This window comes from Bos grunniens, chromosome 22 (assembly GCF_055505025.1).
Source record: "Bos grunniens cultivar Pamir isolate PY7600 chromosome 22, Bosgru_T2T1.0, whole genome shotgun sequence".
Lineage (NCBI taxonomy): Eukaryota > Metazoa > Chordata > Mammalia > Artiodactyla > Bovidae > Bos > Bos grunniens.
Window position 1 is genome coordinate 338963 of NC_141186.1, and position 17623 is coordinate 356585.

Below are 17623 nucleotides of genomic sequence, written 5' to 3' on the forward strand. Positions count from 1 at the left end.
TGACCCGAGGGGAGAGGCAGCGAGCTCCCTCCTGATGCTCCCTCCATCAGGGATGCCGTGATGGACACGAGAGCCTCTGGAGGAAAGGTGACTGGACAGCACCATGGTTAAGTGTCCAGGCTCTGATCAGACCAGTCCGCACCGTGCTGCTGGGTGTGAGAGCCTGGGCAGGGTGCCCGGCCTCACTAAGCCTCAGTGTCTATGTCTGATGAATGGGGATAGCAGCAATCTGGATCTCACCTGGGGCTGAGATGACAGACTCGGAAAGCACGTGCCTGGCACACAGTCTCCTGCACACTGCTACCCACCATCATTAAATTGGCTTCCCGCAAATCTAACATCTATGGCTCTGATTCAGTCATTTCTTACATGAAAACACTAAGCGGAAATTCCATGGTGGTCCAGAGGTTAAGACTTGGCACTTTCACTGCCGGGACACTGGTCTGATCCCTGCTTGGGGAACTAAGATCCCATAAGCTGTGCAGCATGGCCAAAAACATAAGTAAAGAACATTTTAAAAATAAGAAATAATACTATGTCTATTATAAACATGCATGAGATGATCAGAAGGCAAACAAGTGGGAGAAAGGCACACTGTTACAACTGTCCCAACGAATGACCTATTTCCAACAGAACCATCAGCACATTTTAAGTGGTGGGTGAGTTTCATCACTTCCATTAAAACGTCAATTATTCACCAGGACATAATCACACAGTGTTCATTCATGTTAAACGATAAGGACTCTTTAATACTTCACAGAGAAACAAAGGCATGCTACATTACTAAATAGTTTACCTTTTGACACTGCTTCCTTAAATCACTAGGCTGATAGATGCATGCAAAGAAATGAAGAGAAACCAGATTCATTGCGACTCTGAAGCTAAAATTTCAAGAATCCGTAGAGGCAAATACAGTAAAGCAAAAATGATGGCAAACATGTAAGTGACATGAAGATTTACAGAACATATGACTGGAAGCAGAACATTTTTTTTGACCACAGAAGATAAATAAGCTATTCAAGATTTACTAGAGAAACACTATAAATTATTACTCAGGAAGATACCATTCTATTACAACATCATGATTTATTAAAGCACAGCATTCTGTACAACAAAGGGCCTTAACAGGTGTCTATTCTCAGCCAAATTTCTCTATAAGTTAGTTTCTCTTAATCAAAAACATGTTATACTTTAAATTAGTAATTTAACTGATGAGGAAGTTACCATAATATCTATTTTAACATTGAACAAATCTAACCAGCTCTTGGACATTAATGTAAAATCCTGACATAGAATTTGATTTAAAACTTCTCAGAATAAATTCATTAAAGCAAGTTCCCTGTGATAATATGTAAGAATGAAAGCTAGCATAATAGCAGGTGCAGTCTTTACATTTTATTAACTATAGAAGATACTTTCTTAACGAGTCTAATAGAGACATTAACTGTGCAAAAGCTGATGAGATTTACAGTCTTAAATACAAGCACCAACACAGAAAGGATATTGTGTCAGTTCAGTTCAGTTCAGTCGCTCAGTCGTGTCCGACTCTTTGTGATCCCATGAATCGCAGCACGCCAGGCCCCCCTGTCCATCACCAACACTTGGAGTTCAACCAAACTCATGTCCATCGAGTCAGTGAAGCCATCCAGCTATCTCATCCTCTGTCGTCCCCTTCTCCTCCTGCCCCCAATCCCTCCCAGCATCAGAGTCTTTTCCAGTGAGTCAACTCTTCACTTGAGGTGGCCAAAGTGCTGGAGTTTCAGCTTTAGCATCAGTCCTTCCAATGAACACCCAGGACTGATCTCCTTTAGAATGGACTGGTTGCATCTCCCTGCAGTCCAAGGGACTCACTCTCAAGAGTCTTCTCCAACACCACAGCTCAAAAGCATCAATTCTTCAGCGCTCGGCTTTCTTCACATCCCAACTTTCATATCCAAACATGACCACTGGAAAAACCATAGCCTTGACTAGATGGACCTTTGTTGGCAAAGTAATGTCTCTGCTTTTTAATATCCTATCTAGGTTGGTCATTAACTTTCCTTCCAAGGAGTAAGCGTCTTTTTAATTTCATGGCTGCAATCACCATCTGCCGTGATTTTGGAGCCCGCAAAAATAACGCCTGACACTGTTTCCCCATCTATTTCCCATAAAGTGATGGGACCAGATGCCATGATCTTAGTTTTCTGAATGGTGAGCTTTAAGCCAACTGTTTCACTCTCCTTTTTCACTTTCATCAAGAGGCTTTCTAGTTCCTCTTCACTTTCTGCCATAAGGGTGGTGTCATCTGCATATCTAAAAGTCCATTAATTCTACACTTAAGAGGATCATTTCTTTATGTAAGCACAATCTCATTTATGAATTACACATGATATGTAGTTTAGGATCCATCTACATTATGCTTATACCTGCGTGCTGCTGCTGCTAAGTCCCTTCAGTCCTGTCCAACTCTGTGTGACCCCATGGACTGCAGCCTACCAGGCTCCTCCATCCATGGGATTTTCCAGGCAAGAGTACTGGAGTGGGTTGCCATTGCCTTCTCCTGTAACTGCATAGTGATACACCAATTCAAATTACTGCTATGGGGGAAAAACACCATTTAACGAGACAGGAAGACAAAGCACAAACCCGACTAAGGGGACTCACGCTGTGGACCACAGCACTGCTATGACCAGAGGAAGTGGGGGGACGGGGGAGGGGAGATGGATGAGTAAACTACAGCCTCGGGGGCTGGGGGGGGGATCTGGATTGAGGACGACTAAGCAGACAACAGGATGAGACAGGAAATCAAAACCAATGATGAAAGCAGACACACTGTCAGAGAACTCCAACAGCAAGGAAAACATACAGAACTGTTCTTTTCATAAATATTCGGAAAGAAATCAAGCATGAAACCACAGAGAAATCGTCAAAGAATTTTAAATATCAACTAATTAGCCAATGATGCAAATTATAAAAACAGTGTCAAAAGACCACAAAATGGACTGGTTACCACTTCACAGGCCTCTAAAATGATTCACGGTTAATTTAATTATAAGCTGACTAACAATGCAGCTAACATGAAATGGGTGGTAACAGAAAAAAGAGATAATACAAGTCCAGTTACAAAGCAGAGTGTTGTACACGTGATTTCATGGGGTAAACAACAATGCACTCACAACACCTAAGCTAAACACCCAAGAAAGCTGGAACATGTGCTTTAGAGCCGCACACTTTGTCACCAAAAGCCCTAGGTCGTCATCCCAGTTTTAGACTTGGAAAAGTGAGGCAGCCTGACATCTTCCCTGGGGCCCTGGGGCACTGGGCTTTTAACCTGGTTTCACACGCAGAGCTGGCCGGAGTGCGTGGCCAGGTCCATCAGCAAGCAGACCAGTGTAGATTCTTGGTTTTGTTCCCACCGCATGCCCTGCACCCTGCAGCCAGGCATCCCCAATGGAGAATGTGCTGTACGGCTTTCCCATGCCATGAGAGCTGCCTATGGCTACTTTCAGGAAGCTGTCTGCTCCCTGAGAACAGAAACTTCCCTGCAGCTGCTGTGCCCAGCACAGGCCAGGCCCAACGTTACAGAGGCAGGCTCTGGCTGAGTTCATGATGACGTGCTAAGTAGTGGTCCAAATATCAAGACTAATTTGTCACTGTGCCATTGTAGAATGATTAAAGACTAGGCAGTTTAAAAACTTTTAGACCTCTGAGCGTAGCAAATGTACCTGATTTTCTTCTGGGTATAAAGAGAAAAAACAAAAAACAAACAAAAAACAGCGTGCTGGGGGAGGGATGCGGCAGGGAGGAGGCAGACACATACCAGAGTCATGATGCCCAGCTGGTCTCCCTCCTGTGCCGGGCTGTGCCGCCTCGTTCTGGGCTTGGGCAGGGGTGGGCAGGAGCCAGCATGCGAGGAGGTGGGAAGCAGGTTGAGGGAGCTCACTGATTTAAAACGACAGAGGCTGCCTAAGCTCCCCCTGCCCTCCCTGCTCTCAGTCTCCTCGGCCCGCTGCTCTGTGTTCTCCTTCTCTTCTTCGATCAACCTAAAATAGAATAAAATGCATCACCTGCCTTTGTCAGCAGAGGAACCTGTCTGGACAATAAATTTGGGCTGGCATTCTGTGTCATGATTAGCAAATTCCAGAAACAGTTGCTCAATGAACATCTCAGCCAAAAGGTTCTACGTTTCCTCTTTTGAATATTCTCAAACTTAGAATAACTTAGCATTGAGTCTTACTGGCCCCTGATCATTCACACTTGATTTCACTTATTTACTCTAACCTTCTGCAGGGACCCTGGTGGCAACTCTCTTCCTCTGAGGAGATACCTCAAGTTGACAACCCTTACTTCCCCTGCTCTCAGGGCAGAGATGCATGTCAGTGCCTCAAGTCTTTTCCACTGGGAATCAGGAACTCTGTATAATCAAAACAGCAATTCACGAACAAGCTGCAGTTTCTAAACACAAGTCTCCAGACCAGATGAAGTGCTGAGTTGATTTTTTTTTTTTTAAGGTTGTGTATATACAAACGCATCACTTGATGAAGTTCTCCACCAGCTTTGTGTGAGTTTCTGGGTTCATGTCAATGTGCTGCATTAACCTAGAATTCACAGTTTCTGCTCTTCTCCCCTAATGTGTGGTGGATGTTTTTATATAGCAGTTTAAATACACGATTATGCAAATAAAATGATTTTCAAATTAAAATACAAGATTCTTACAGACAGTAAACTCTCCAGCTTCACTTCTACTCATACATCTTGAAAGTTTTTCACTGTTGATTACAAGTTGATGGACAGAATTTACCATTTACATCAAGTCAACTTGTTGCATAAGGAAAAATCACTTTTACCTGACAACTTGCTGTAAAAATAAAAATATTAATATATAACCATTCCATACTTCCTGCAGGGATTCAGAAAGATCATCTTTCTGAGCTCGTCTGTGCTCAAACACGGCCCACAAAGCTGTCTGTCTTGGCGTCAAATGGGCAGGCGACACCACCTGCGTTTGCTGGTTGTCCCGTTCACCCCCTGCCTTTCCCCGGGATCCCAGCACTCGGCCGACAGGAACGGGCCCCTCAGCCTGGGCTGACGTGGCGAGAACAGTCTGAGCAGCAGCTCTGCCTGGTCCTGTGCAGGGTCACCAGCCTGCGGCCACTCTGAACGTGGACTCGGGACACGGGCATAGCTGTGCGGGTGTGGCACCAGGCAGGCCTCAGGGCCCCCACCCACCCGGCCGCACCCAGACCCAAGGCCCCCTGCTCACCACGAGGGAGGCCTTTGGATTCTATCCCGTATTGAAAATTGTTATAACTGCCAAGATGATGTCTAAAGAAAACATCTTAAATATACTGATGAGATGTGAAAAACTCAAACACATGTCCTTGGACCACTGTCTTACAACAAGCCAATCTTCACACTGCATTAAGTAAAAAAGGAAAATGCAGATCTGAGTGGGAATTTGCCAACCCCAAAACTCCAGCTTTCACCAGGTGGCTTTTCACCAGAACGTGGGGGGCTCTGAGGGACACAGGAGGGTGCAAGGGCCATAGGGGACACCACCTCGGCACCTCACCCACCTCGGGGCTCAGAGCTGAGGGGGAACACTCCACAACGCCCCCCCACAGAGTGCTGACACCACACCGTGGATAGAACGCCCTGGCTGACCGAGCTCTATAAGCAAGGGCAATCTCAAAACTGAAAATTCTTGAAGCAGACCTGAGGTCAGGTTTCTTGCTATGGAACACTCAGACGTCCCTAGAAGACAGCTCCTCAGAGAAACCGAGTTTCTGGGGAGCCGAATTCGCAATCACCCACTGGATCTCTTCATTGATGCTGTCCAGCTTCTCCTGAAGCATCACAGTCAGAGTCTTGGCATTGGCCTGCCCGCTGGGCGTCAGCTGAGTGGCCGAGCTGAAGAGGGTGACCCTGTCGCCCTCGTCGTCAGACACGCCCTCGTCACTCTCAAACGCCTGGGCCATGTCGGCCAGCATGCTGGCTTGCTCCGCGTGCTCCCAGTTCTGCTCCTTCAGGGTCTGCATCTGGGCACGAGAGGACCACGTCTCGTCAGCAACATTCAGGGCAGCTCAAGTCTATCAGGAACTGAACCCAATTTTACATGGAAAGCCTGACTGTGGATAAATGGGCCATGTTCATGAGACACTGCCATCTCTTAATCAAGCAGGACTGAAGAAACGGGCAGGGGGAGGATCCAGTTCCTAGATGGCCTGGTGACACCCAGGACGGCAGGCATTCTATGAGGTTATTCACAAGGGTGGGCTGATGGGACAGAAACTGAAAATTACAAAAATACATCCATGCCTCCATCAGCCAGGCTGGAGGAAAATAAGAAAAAAGAACTCTTCAGCTCGGCAGCCACTGGGTCCCTATCAGCGGTCATCTCTGGTACCAGTTCACCAGAGACTGCCATCCTCGCAGGCTTCCAGCCCTCCATTTCCCAGGCTGGTCTGAACACCCACAGACAGGAGCGAGCAGGGTCAGCCAGGAGACAGGAGGGCTAGCCCCCCTGCGGCTCTCCTCTCGGGGCACAGGCCCTCGGGCTGTTCTGGGGGATGGCTCCTCGCACCACAAGGGTGGCTCTGTCATCAGAGACACACGGGAGAGGGCCCACGGGGCCCCGTCCCGCCCTCCGGCTCTCACACCTCACACCCTTCTCTCTGAAAACGTCCGCCCTGCCACACTGTCACCCAGGTCCTGCCTTCTTTCCCAAACATGACCTCAAAGGAACTGAGGGGCAGCCTCGAGGTGCTGGCTTGCTGGCTCCCTGTCCCCTGTGGCCAGTGCCCTCACCTCCTGTCTTCATCACAACCCCACCCCAGGCCTGGGCTACCCCCTTCGCTGGCTCCAGGACCACCTGCCATCATTCCTGCTCCGCTCTAGCAAACCAGCTGCCTATGGGTTCACCCCTATCAGCCCGGTCAGCAAATCGTCTCCCTTCTCTCGCCTTCCAATAGCACAAGGGGAACCAGCAGATTCCTCCTCCAGGGCTCCCTGCAGCACCCACTGTGGGTCTCTGAAAGCTCCCTGGGAGCAGCCTCTATGGTCCCCTCCCGCCCGGTTCCTAGCTCTCTGCCAGCAGGCGGTGGGTGTGCCCCAACCTGCAGGGCAGCTCCCCGGGGGTTCAAAGAACCCATGTTACCAAGCCCCCTCCCCTCTTTGCCCTCCCCCACACCCGCCCCAGCATGTCTCTCCCTGGGCTCCAGGCCCTGCCCTCCCTGCAGTTATTCCTGTCGCTGGCACCCCTTCTCAACCTTGGAATGCAGGGTTCCCCACAGCCCTACCCTTGCACCCCATCTCTCTCCACGGGCACCCACCTGGTGACTTTACCGTGCTCGTGGTTTTCAATGCCATCTGTATGCCCACGACCCCAAGTCCACCCTGAGCTGAGTGAGTCCTCTCCCGGATGCAGGCCGCAACACTCAGCTGCTCTCCTCACAAGTCCCTGGGACACCCCATGGGCTTGTCCGCCTCAACAGGGCTGAGGCCCAGCTCTTAGCTCCCCGTCCCGGCAGCCCTCCTCACCTCAGGAAACAGGCTCTGGCCTCAAGCTGCTGAGGCCTGAGCCCGGGCTCCTCCCTGATGCGGCCTGCTCTCTCCCTTGTCCCCACTGGTTGACACGACCCTTTTTCTATCTCCAAGTGGCTACTTCTCTTCCTTCCTCGGGGTCTCTGGTTCAAGGTCACCCTCCTGGTGTTACCTTGCTGGCCACCCTGTTCACACACAATCGTCCCCTCCTCCTTGGACAACTCGGGCACTCTGGTCTCCTTTCCCTGCTCATTACTGTTCGACAGGCTGTGCGGGTTTAACAAGGGGTCCACAAATTCTTCCCTCCTCCTCCCTTCAAGAGGCAGAAGGGGCAACTCCTGCTCAGCCCCTGAGCGAGGCAGGACTGTGCAGCTCACTCTTGCAAACAGAAGTGAAGGTGTGCGGCCTCGGGACCAGGGTGCAAAAGGCCCTGGGCTAAACCCCATGCTCTTGCTCTCAGAGGGTGTTCCGAGGAGAGTCAGGCCATATGGGAAAACCACACGGCAGGGACCTGGGCCTGTCCCCAGCAGCCAAGTGAATCTGAAAGCCTGCCATCCAGCCCTGGGGGGCCTTCCTGTGTCTGTGCCCTCAGGAGGCCCTGAACCAGGCCCGCCTGCTACAATGCACAGGCACTGTGGACTACGAGCTGCTCCCTAGGAAGTCATTAAGCTTTGCAATGATTCGTTATGTAGCAGCGGATAAAGGACACACACGGTTTTTAATTCACTGCTGGAGTCCTACTTCTGACCATGTCTGGCCCAAACTAACTGCTCACTGAATATGGAAGCTCAAAACACAGTCATGTATGAACAAACACATGGCATGAATGAGGTGAAAAGATAAAGGCACTTAAACTTCCAATGAGAATTCTTCTCACTATAAGCTGATGGATATGTGTATCCATTTACTCGTAGGATGATTTCAAAACTGTGGTAATTAGTACCATGCTGGGCCTCACAGTAGGCAAGTTATCCAAATTGGTTATTTTAAGGGAAAAAAAGCATGCCTTAAAAGTAAACTCTTAGCCAGAAAAAGGAAAATGGGAAGACATAAAGCGACCTATCAGTGCTTTGTTCCAAACCCACCTCAGGACCACAGTGTGAGGGGGCAGGTGCCTCACAAGGTGCCCACCAGGGACGGGAAGAGGGCGGCGGGGTCCTTGCCTCTGACAGCTCATCGTGCAGCACTGCCAGCTGGCCTTTCTGGGGGCATCGCAGCAGTGCCCGATCTCCTGAGTAGTCTGCTGGCCAGTCTGCCACAGGGAACCTGAGGTCCAGAGCACTGCCCAAGTGGGGTCGGCTGAAACACACGGCAAAGAGCAGCGCTGTTAGAAGAAAAGAGAGCTCACTCTGTCAGTTGAGCCAGAGCCTGTCCATTTGGATGATTGGCAATTTCACAGCAAAAGGGCCCCCGGGAGGGCACTGCCCTCTGGCTCCAACAGCAACAGGCCACCCGCTGCTCCGCAGACACTTAGGGCTCATCCCCAGCAGCTGGAAAACTCCCATATGTGGGGAAGGCAGTGCTGACGCGAGGGTGTGGAGCTGACTAGGACAGGATCAGCTGTCTGAGGCTGGGGCGTCCAGGGTCCCCCTGGAGCCCACTCTCAGGTCCCAGGGCGGGGCCTGCACCTGCTCTGCTTTCCCCTTGGCACCCCACCTCCCCTTCGGCCCACGCCTGCTCTGACCTCCCTCTCCCATGTGAAGTCTGTGGATCACAATCATCGGTCTGCCTGGAACACTGTCTGCACTGCTCTCATTGTTTTTAAAGGTGTCTCAAATAACCCGCAGCAGAAAGGGCTCGGACCCACAGCTCGGAGCTGAGCACCACTGGTGTCTCCCATTAAAACAAAGGCGAGCGTGTCACTGGACTCTGGGCTGAACAAGGCCCAGCACAGATGCTCAGGCCCTGAGCACTAAGGCCTGGGCCTGCAGGTGCCAGGAGCTCACTCAGCAGGGGCCTGCTGAAAGGCAGGGTGGCCCCGCCTTGACTGTGAGCCACCTGCACTGCAGGACTGCCGGGCTGTGCTCAGTCTTGTCCCTGGGAAGAGGGTGGTGCCTTCACGTGCAGGAGTCCCTAAACCTGGGAGACAGGACCTTCCTCCGAGGACAGGACACCCCATACGTCTGCAGAGTAGCCAGGGCCGACCACCAGCTCAGCCTGCTCGGGGTCACCCGCTGCTCTGCTCGACGGTTTTGCAAGGAACACTGTGTTGCATAGGAGATGGAAGTCTGGAAACTCCCGGAGCCACACCTGTCTTCCCTCCTGTCTCCTCTCCCTCCTGACATAACTGCTCCCTTCTCTGCTCCACTTCCACCCAAGGGCCTGGGGCCAGAACACACTTGGGAACTGGGTAGGGGGTACGACACAGTCCCACTGTGGACTGCGGACCCTCGAGGGTCCTCTGAGGGCCACAGAGGCCTCCAGGTTGGGTCGCCCCCCAACCATCACCTCCCAGTCCCCTCTCGGGATGCAGCCTCCATCTATTTCCCCCTCATCACCCGAAGCTCTATCCCCCCCAGAGAAGGTCTCAGAGACAAGGTGACCAGTTCCTCTGGGAGGCCCACTAAATATGCTGTGCCTGCCCTGCCTGTGAGCCAGGTTTTCAGTCCCCACTCCCTTTCTCCTGAGCCAGCATAGTGCTCCCCACCCAGCCCACAGTGCCCGCAAGCCCCACTCCAAAGCCCCACCTGTGCTGCTACGTCACTGCCGTGACCCCTCGAGAGCTGCCTCCTGGAGACACCCCTCCCTCGCACCAGCCGCTGTGGCCCACTGTCTTCAGAGCACAGCGGGCCCTCCTGCCCCGCGGCTGCTTCCTCTTCTCGTCTCTCACACTCACTGACACACAGGGGACTGGTGACCAGGCCCCAGGTTTCTCCATCTGAGCCCCCCAACCATGCCAGGCCTCGGGTCCTGGCACCAAGGCCCTCCTCATTACCAAAAACCCCCCAAGAGCAGGAGGCCATGTCCACCTCCTCTTTCTCCACTGTCTACACAGTCTGCCTCACACTCACCTTGTCCACCCCAGGAGCAGGGGTTCCCCACTTCTGACAGCACCAGCCTCTCACCTTGGAGGAGCTCTACCAGCAAGTCCAGCCATGTCCCCTATCCATATTGCAGGGCATGTGCTCTCCTTGAACTACACCCACTGTGGTTTCGGACTCCACCTGCCAGTTTCTGGCTCTGCCTTTGTCTCAAATGATATCCCCTTACTCTAGAAGAAGGCTGGGTTGGGGCCCTGGACTGTGAGGATCCCCTAAGTACACAAACACAGAAATATGCATATGGGCTCCAAACTGTCTCCTAAGTCAGGCTTCAAGCAGTAGTCGATTTCCTACAGATGAATGAATGTCACCAGTTAAGCACTTAATGACCTTTGCTAAAGTTTGTCTCTCACTTGTGACCATTTTCCATGAAGAAGCCAAAGAAACATTTAAATACTTAATAAGAATTACCACCCCTCGAACAATGAGTAAGAAAAAATCAGGATGCTCAGTAATCTGCTCGCCTCATTCACAAGCCAGGTGATTCCTCCCACCGCAGTCAACGGCAAGTCATGTCTCAGTCTCCATTCATGTAAAAAAGACTACAGGTCATTAACCTTCTGCGACTCTTCAGAAACATCAGTGTCACAGTCTGTCAGGCCCCTCAAATGAACACACCCAAATATCAACTGGTCGCCCCCACACTTCCAAATCTCTGCCTGTGGTTTTGAGTGTTGTCAATACTGTGACTACCACTCCATGGTACCAAGTTTGACCCTAAGGAACGATGCTTGTTTCTTCCCTCTCACTGGCCACGAAGCTACAGGCTCCTTGAGGTACAACCATGAGCAACACCCAATCATACTGTGCACACACCAGACAGGCCCTTGTCACACTCGACAGCGCTGAGGTGAGCTGCCCGGGGGAGCAGCCTACCCATAGTGGAAGGGAGCCCCTCGCACTCTCATCTGGTCTAGTTCAGCTCTCAGGGTTTCCAGGTTTAGAATCAGCTGGTCCTAAGAAACAGCAAATGACACAGCCTGCACTGCTTGCTTTCCTGATGTAAAATGACTTGCACCAAAATGTGCAGAACAGATTATGTGAGTAGGTATCCACTCCGAACATTTTAATTATGAGAAAATGTTCTCTAGGAGTCCCTAGAAAATATAAACACTCAGAACAATATTCACCCATAAACCATAATGAGGAGGAAGTTCCATCTCAGGTGTAGAAAAGGTTTCTCTGGAGGAAACATGGCAAGCCATTAACAACGATGAAGTCTGTAGAGAGAAGCTGGACTTCAGGCGGGGGTTCGGGTCAGGGGGACACAACTTACTCTATTGCCCTCACTCCTCTCGTTGCTTTAAACGGTCTCCATGGAGCTCACCTGCATTCCTGGGTATTCCTCACATTCATTCCTCTACAGCCCACTTCACTTCCTTATGGGGTAAAACAAGTCAAACGGGCCAAGTTTCCGAGTCACTTGACTCAACCTGGCAGCTCTGTGCTGTCGGCCATGGCAGTCACTCGCCTCGTGCAGCCCCTGAGCACGTGAGACAGGCTGGTGCAACACTAGATGTGGAAATCACACAGAAGATTTCAAGACTCACAGTGAAAGAAGGATGTCAAGGAGCCCGTTGGGTTTTAGGAAATTTTAGATTGTGTAGGTGGCTCGTATTATCTTTCTGACGCACAGCACAGTCCACGTGAATGGCTCACGTTTTGTCTGAGCTTTTGGGTGATCCCTGAAAGGACTACTCAGAATTCTGAACCACACACAACAGCCACACACTCTAAATCCATCTATAATGCAAACACATTTAGTGTTCAAAACCAGAAGTGCTATACGTGTTATAGCAGTGGATTAGCCATAAGGAAAATGTAACTTGACTTCTGCTAAGCATCTGCTCAAACTCATGTCCATTGAGTTGGTGATGCCATCCAACCATCTCATCCTCTGTCATCCACTCTCTTCCTGACTTCAATCTTTCCCAGCATCAGGGTCTTTTCCAATATGAAAATTCCTATGAAAAAACTGGAAATAATTACCTCAAGCATTTTTTAAATGTAATAACAAAGTTGGCAAGGCTGTGTTTTATAAAATGAGCATCAATTTCAAGGTTTAAAAATCTGTTTCAGAACCTACTGTATAAAAAAAAATGGAGAAAAGACAGAGGAATGATCTAGTTGAGATTGGCTTCGTGTTAAAAATTGCTGAGACTAATTGACGGGTCATGGGTATTTATTATACTACTCCATCCACTTTTGTGCATGTTTGAAATTTTCCATTGTAATACGTTTAAAAACAGTTTATTTTCTGTTAGAACAGAGTCTTCTCCAGCAACACAATTCGAAAGCATCAGTTCTTCAGGGCTCAGCCTTCTTTATGGTCCAATTCTCACACCCATCCGTGACTACTGGAAAAACCATAGCTTTGACTATATGGATCTTTGTCAGCAAAGTGATGTCTCTACTTTTCAATATGCTGTCTATGTTTGTCATAGCTTTCCAAGGAGCAAGCATTTTTTAATCTCATGGCTGCAGTCACCGTCTGCAGTGATTTTTGAGCCCAGGGAAATAAAACCTGTCACAGCTTCCACAATAAGGCATCGGCATTCAAAGATTTTTAAAGCAAAACAAAAGTTGACTTTGAATTGGCTTAGTCATAAACAGCATCCTGATCTCAACAGCCTCTGAACAGCAGTTCTGAAAGTAAGGAAGAGCACCCCTGATGGGGAGCCACTGAGCTCTCTGCCTAAGCCGGGAAGGCGCCTCACCACAGGTCTCACAATGGGAGTCAGAACCACTGCCCCCTGGGAGCCCGTCTTTGAGGCTCTGCAGTCCAGGCCCAAGAACACAGGCATAGTGGGGACAGTACTGACATGTGAGGCTGGACCTGGGATCCCCACTCCATTTCCTGAATGGTCTGTATCGCCGTGTGGCCAACCTTTCCAGGAAACCTCTCTCAGGACTTGGTGATGCGAGCCTCCACCATCACCCTTTCCTGACGCGCCTTCTGTCATCCTACACATACACCGTGTCTGGACCAGCAGTTTGGCATGTGGGACTCCAGCGCCACGTCCGAGGCAAGCAGGCTCCACACCTGGGCGCCATGCCTTCAGTTTTATGGGCCCCGGGCTGGCACCCCCAGGTTTGTCTGAGGGGCAGTCGTGAGGTCCACCTGTATCCCAAGCAGCTCCCGGACTGGCTGGTCAGAGCAACAAGCAGCATCTTTGAACGTGGGGACGCCCTGGCTCCTGCCCACCACCTATGGACGACCACTTCTGGCCCTGCTCCTGAGGAGGTGGGTGCCCGGATCAGCAGATGGGGCCACCCATGCACACACTCGGCGGCAGAGAAGGGAGCGGCGGAGAAAGTCAGCGCTGGCCCCCGCCCAAGCCGTGTCTCCTGCCCAGACGCTGCCTCCCCATCAGCACAGGCACCCGCTGCAGCTCCTTGTTCTTTTCCTCCAGTTGGGCCTCCATCTGGCACAGCCTATTCTCGATGCTGCCATGACTCTCTTCCACCTGTCGGCCAAGAACAGCATCAGCTCCGCTCTCAACGACCCTGTCCTGATGGCACGCGGGCTGTGACCGCAGGGGCGGCAAGCGGACCATGCTCTGTGTGGACCACGGGCCCCGGGGTCGTGGGGGGCATGCCCGCATGCCTGCTCACGCAGCCTGTGCCGCTTTGTGTGTGACGCGTGGCTCACGGAGGGTGCTGGTCACCGGCTCATGAGAGGAGACGTGCTCCCCTCTGCCCTGGGCCCCGCAACCGCCGCTGCTGCGCCCCCTCCTTGGAGTGCACGTGGCAAGCCAGCACAGGCAGCAGGCAGCGCTAAGTGCGGGACGCGCGAGGCACACATTCTACCTTCCTAAGCTGGGAAGGAAGTTCGAACCGTTTAGCCTCCTTAGTGGCAGAGCTTCTGGAAGACAAAAGGTCGGACTACAAGGCCAACCGGGGACGGACAGCAGAGATGCCAGGGGGGAGGAGAAACCAAGCCTGGAGAAGATCACAGGCAGAAGGGCGCCCCCTGGCGGTTGTTAGTGACCCTGCTCTGGGAGGGTCTGCGAGCACCTGACACCGCCCACTGCCCACCAACGGACGGCCCCTCAGCTGCTCACTGAGCTCCGGGCAACGCTCCCAACAGCCAGGCCAGCACAACCCCGCCTGACTCTCCTTCCCCAGCCAGTGCTCACCGGCAGCGCAGGGCAACACTTTCCCACCAGAAGGACAGGGTGGCTGACTGGCTGGCTGGCAGTGGGGACGATTCCCGTAGCAGCACCACATCCCTGGAATGTTTTTCATAAATCATGACCCCCACAGACATGACCGCCAGAAACATCATGATTCCACATTTCTTCGGGCCTGAAGATCTGAGGGTGAGCAAACATCACTCGACTTGTCTGACTGTATCACTGTCACACATCCCTTCAAGGAGCGGAACCTCAGAAAACTCGAGAAGATGGCCAGGCAAGCTGCCTCAGCAGAGCCCACACAGCATGCTCCCATCTCTCTGAGAGAACGGGCTCCACAGATGTCACCAGACTCGTCTGAGGGAATCAGAAGGAAATTTCAGCATTCAACAGGCAGGTGGAGGCGGGGATGAACTGGGAGACTGGGGTTGACATATATACAGTACTGATACTACACATAAAGTCAATGAGTAAGGACCTAGTGTACAGCACAGGGAAGTCTACTCAGTGCTCTGTGGTGAAGTAAATGGGCAGGAAATCTAAAAGAGAGGCAGATAGATAGACAGATAGATAGATGATTGATTCACTTTGCTGTACAGCAGAAATTGACATAGCAGTGTAAAGCCACTATACACCAATAAATGAATGAATGGATGAATGAATTTTTACAAAAGGAGCACAATGGGCCCCCTAGAACTTGTGGAAAGGAGGAGTCCACACCCAGGGTGCAGCACAGCGCCAGGGCTGCCCTCATGTCGGTCCACTGCCAACGGACTGCCTGGACCAGGCCTCTTCTACCCCAGAGACCTCGACGCAGAGGTGGGGAGGCAGCCAGTTGTGGTCTCTCCAGTGCTCTGCTCTTACTCACGCAGCCATCCCAAGGCTGAGATCACCGGGAGAAGAAGGGACCCACAGTCCACCTCAGGCAGACACGACCGCCATCACTCACTTCGCGGATGTCCCACTGCAGTTTCGTGTTCATGTCCTTGGACTTGAGGAGGTTCTTCCTGGCCGTGTCCAGGTCTTCCTCCAGATCTGTAATGTGGAAAGAGAGGGCTGCCAGGCACTCCTTCAACTGGCTCTCCTCCTGTGACTGCTTTTCTATGACTTCCTGAGTGCGATCTCCTTAGTCAGGTCTTACTCGTGGCTTAGAGAGCCGTAGGAGGGTCTCTAAGGGGGAAAGGAAGCCTTAGCCTTGTTTTGACAGGGAAGGAACACAGCACTTCCAGGCAATTGGTGAGGTCAAAACAAGGCACTAAGTGTACAAATCCAGGATGGATGGGTGGCTGGTACCTTCTCGTCCAGGGCCTTGTGGTGCTCAGACAGCAATTTCAGTGCCCTGAGCACCTCCACCTCACTGGTCATGTTAGCTGGGGACTGTGCCTGCCACTTGCCCACTGTAATCCAGAGGGATGGAACGTACCGGGAAACCAGTAACCCCAAGTGCTCCAACAGCAGCTGCAGGGCAGGGCCAAAGGGGCACTTTCAACCTCATGCTTGACTTCAGGGCCAATAACTCCTTTCAGCCTCATGCTACAGCTGGAAACATGCTAAGGCACGTTGGAATCCTGCCAGTTCAGTCTAAAGTTAAGAGTGGACTTCCCCAGGGGCCCAGTAGTTAAGACTCCACCCTTCTGCAGGGGTCATGGGTTTTAATCCCTGATTGGGGAACTAAGATCCCACACAAAGTGTAGCATGGACAAAAATGTAAGTTGAGAACTCCCCTCTCAAAGGTACTAAAATTACATTAGCTCTCATCATAAATTTGAAGTAAGGTATGAGAACCACGAACTGATCCACCCTGGTCTGCTCAGTGGGAAGATGTGAAAAATGACTTGAAAATCAGACAGAGTTTAAAGACAGCAACACAGAGGCTAGCGGTGACCCCCGCGGGGCAAATGTCAACACGTGAGAATCCCCCTACTGACCCTGGTGTTGTTTCTTTCAGCTTTCAGCTGAGCGATTTCCTCTTTGCTTTTACAAAGCTGCTCCCTGTAGCTGTATTCTTCAGGAGTTGGAAATTCCTAGAAAACAGTTAAATGAGAAACTAAATGCAAACATAAATTAAAAAGAGAGCGAGACTGTGAAGACTGACCCTGTCAAGTCTCTCCAGGCTTCACACAAAGGATCTCCTTGCCCCTCCAGAGAAGAGGGGGTCCACTGATCCCAAGACCACACAGACCACCACAACTCAGGCTGGCCTTTGGCCTACACCTCGACCTGGCAGGCACGCGGCAGGGGAAAACCTGGAATCCAAGCCTGCCTTCTCAAGACCCAGGGACGTCTGAGAAGCTTTCCAAAACATAAACCTAACAACAAAGTGGATAAAGAGATTCTTAAATGACACACACACCAATGACCTAGAGCCACTGGGGAGAGTGAAGAAAAAAGGGAAGGTCGACAAGGCCACCAAGCTTTGGAGTGTTCCTCTGGGACAAAGGCGGATGGCACCCCAAGGCCATCTGTTAGCCTGACTCCACTGAAGCCACCCAGTCATTCAGTCAACTGGTTAAAATGTTAAATTTATGTTACATGTATTTTACCACAATTTACATGCATGCAGGGCTGTCCACATGGTGAACTTGCTCAAGCTGAACCACATGGAGTCTTTCATTCTTCTATCTTTCTTTGCAGAAATAGAAAGATCCTGGACTACATATGCCCTACTACATACTGAGTGTCCAGCACCCAGAACAGTGCCCAGCACTTATAAGAGGCATGTAGTAGACATGTGAAGCTATGAGGGTGTATGTCATACACGTAAGCAGTAGGTACCCATCATTAAAATACTGGACACATTGCTCTGTGGTTTGTAAGATGGGAGACATTAACGGGTTTAGCCTTTCTGCTTCAAGGAGTGACTCTCTAGCTCGATCCTCATGCCCCAGAGACTCCTCCAGCCAGTGTAGTCTTTCCTTGGAAGAA

The 17623-nt window shown here is 51.1% G+C and overlaps 1 pseudogene; it reads right to left on the bottom strand.

Annotated features, from left to right (window-relative positions):
* Positions 1-5698: 5698 nt before the first annotated feature.
* Positions 5699-6017, bottom strand: LOC147347901 (liprin-alpha-1 pseudogene; annotated as a pseudogene).
* Positions 6018-17623: the final 11606 nt, after the last annotated feature.